We start from the raw sequence: 2,770 nt of genomic DNA, 5'->3' as shown, positions 1-2,770 counted from the left end.
TCAGCGATCACCAGATGCATCTGTGATCACCGGAATTCTGCCTGAAGGGAGATGAGGGTAGGAGATAAATGCATGTGAATGCTGTGGTGTAATCCCATGATGTCTGTGTACTGCAATTCTTGCCCCCAGGCCCAGGCCCAGTGGCTGTTCTTGGTGTCCCAAAGGCATGGGTTCCTGATGGAGTAGACAAGGCAAGGGAAAGCCGCTCATGCTCGCCAGGCTCTGGCTGACGTGCACTGGGCATGGCCCTGCTCAAAGTGCAGGCTTGCTGTGTGTTTACCCTGGCCAGCCTGGAGTGTACAGGAAACCAGAGAGCTCTGCTCGCTGGCTGTCACTTTATTTATTATGGTCACAGCTCGGGCTGCTTGCACTGCTGAAATGAGGCAGCAAAAACCCCAAGTGGTGCTGCATAGCTCCCACCCTGCCAGCTCTGCTTTGGTCCGATTCATCTTGATGTCCTGCAACTGGAACAGGATGGCAGGATGCTCCATGCCATGCAAAACTCATCCTGTCTGTTAGCAGCTTGTCTTGTCCCAGCTGTGGGCAACCATACCACGCAAGGAGAAACTGCTGGCAGATGTCCAGCCTGGTGCCACTCCATATATTACCCACACTGACACATGGATTTCTTAGCAAGATCACATAGAATCATAGAATCCTTACAGTTGGAGAGGACATTTAAAGGTCATTTAGTCAAACTCTTCTGTGATAGATAGAGACATGCACAGCTAGATCAGGTTGCTCATAGTCTGATCCAGCCTGGACTTGAAAGTCTCCAGCAACGTGGCATCCACCACCGCTCCAGTGCCTCACCATCCTGACTGTAAAAGACTTTTTCCTTGTATCTAACCTAAATCTACCCTTTTTAAACTTGAAACCGTTTCTTGTTGTCCTATCACGAGAGACCCTGCTGAAGAATCTGTCCCCTTCTTTCTTGTAGCTCCACATCTTCCTCATCTCTTCACCTCTGTTCTGCAGAACTGCAATGAGCATTGTGCTTTGTCTCCAGAGCTGTACTATTGCTCCAGAATTTTCACTTCATCTACCTCCAACAGCCAAAGGAAGGAAGTATGAAGGATCCCACAGCTCAGTGCTCATGACCAGCAGTCCCACCTTCAGCCCTGCTGCTGTTGTCCTGGAGAGAACACCACAGCTGCTATAAGGATGACAATAAAATAAACCCGGCTCTTTCTTCCAGCAGACTCAGCTGCTCCCACCACTGTGCACGGCAGCACGCCAAATGTTCCACGCTGCAAACTGGAGGCAAGCTCACAGCTGAAGAGGGGTGGCAGAGAGAAGAGATACTGTGCACTCTGCTATTTATAGGGGCTGCCCTTTGCCAGGGTTTGACTGGCAGCAGCAAGGGCTGGGCTGGCATGGAGGGATGTCAGGGCAGAAACAACAGCCAGAAGCATGGGGACATGAAGCAAACCTGCCAGCATTTGGAGTACTCCTCATCCCTGCTCACAAGTAGAGCCATGTGGCTCACTGGGCTGCCTGGCTATTAAAGGGAGAAAGAACCATCAAGACAATAAACAGGGGGAGCCAAGACAGTGCCTACAGTCCATGGTGATTTGTCAGTTCTCTTCCACTGCACAGCCTCCAGCTCCTTCCCCTTTGTTCTTCCTTCATCTTGTGTTTTGCTGAAGGCTCTGTGTGCCCATGCACTGGCCACTGGGATGGAAAAATCTGTGTAGGGCACAGAGAGCAGTATGAAAGAAGGGTTTCTAGAGACCGATGTTAGTTTTGTTCAGTTTTGGCCCACTGGCCTTTGTGTTTTCCACCAAAAGAATGTCCAAGGAAGAGCTCAGTGAGGGAACATGGCAATATTTGATTTTGACTTGCTGAAGAAATGGTATTTATAGTGTGAGATAGCGAGCAACAACCAAAGTGGAACATGAGAAATTATTTCCAAAGGAAAACTTGAATGTTTCCTTCCAGAAAGGCTGACCGTAATGCCTGGACGCTGCTGGACTCCACCTCTCCTCCCTCCTGTTGTGCAGGCTGGATTTCTCTCCTGGCAGCATCTCCCCCATACTGGGCCCCGGTGGCTGGATGCTGCACACACAGCTGCCCCAAGAGACTCCTGCCCAGGGATGAGATTTCACTGCTTCCCAAAGACACCAGTGACTACAAGTTGGCTTTTGATAATTTAAATCCATAGATACATCACTTGTATCCCTATTCCTTAGTCACTTGGCAAAATAACTCTCAATTTCCCAAGCAAAATCAGCACAATCAAAGGGATTCTGCTGTTCCTGGGACAGTTGCATTCTCTGGCGAGAGATAATTCTTCTGTGCCTCTCAGCCAGCTCTGCTAATTCTTTGCTCCTGCTGTGGCTGCTAGGAGATGGGATCAAGAGGCCTCCTCAACCTTTCCAAGATGGTGTAAAATCAGAGCAGGGACCTGCTACTGGCTGCAGATCAAAAGTCCTTTCCCATGTCTGTGCTCGTAGATGCTGCTCTTTATCATAATATTGAGAGAGAGGAGTAGGGAAGGAAGGAGGAGGAGGAGGAGGAGGAGGAGAGAGAGAGAGAGAGAGAGAGAGAGAGAGAGAGAGAGAGAGAGAGAGAGAGAGAGAGAGAGAGAGAGAGAGAGAGAGAGAGAGAGAGAGAGAGAGAGAGAGAGAGAGAGAGAGAGAGAGAGAGAGAGAGAGAGAGAGAGAAGAAGAAGAAGAGAGAGAGAGAGAGAGAGAGAGAGAGAGAGAGAGAGAGAGAGAGAGAGAGAGAGAGAGAGAGAGAGAGAGAGAGAGAGAGAGAGAGAGAGAGA

Source organism: Meleagris gallopavo, chromosome Z (genome assembly GCF_000146605.3).
Source record: "Meleagris gallopavo isolate NT-WF06-2002-E0010 breed Aviagen turkey brand Nicholas breeding stock chromosome Z, Turkey_5.1, whole genome shotgun sequence".
Lineage (NCBI taxonomy): Eukaryota > Metazoa > Chordata > Aves > Galliformes > Phasianidae > Meleagris > Meleagris gallopavo.
The sequence above is the reverse complement of the archived record's forward strand: the minus strand, read 5'-3'. Positions refer to the sequence as shown.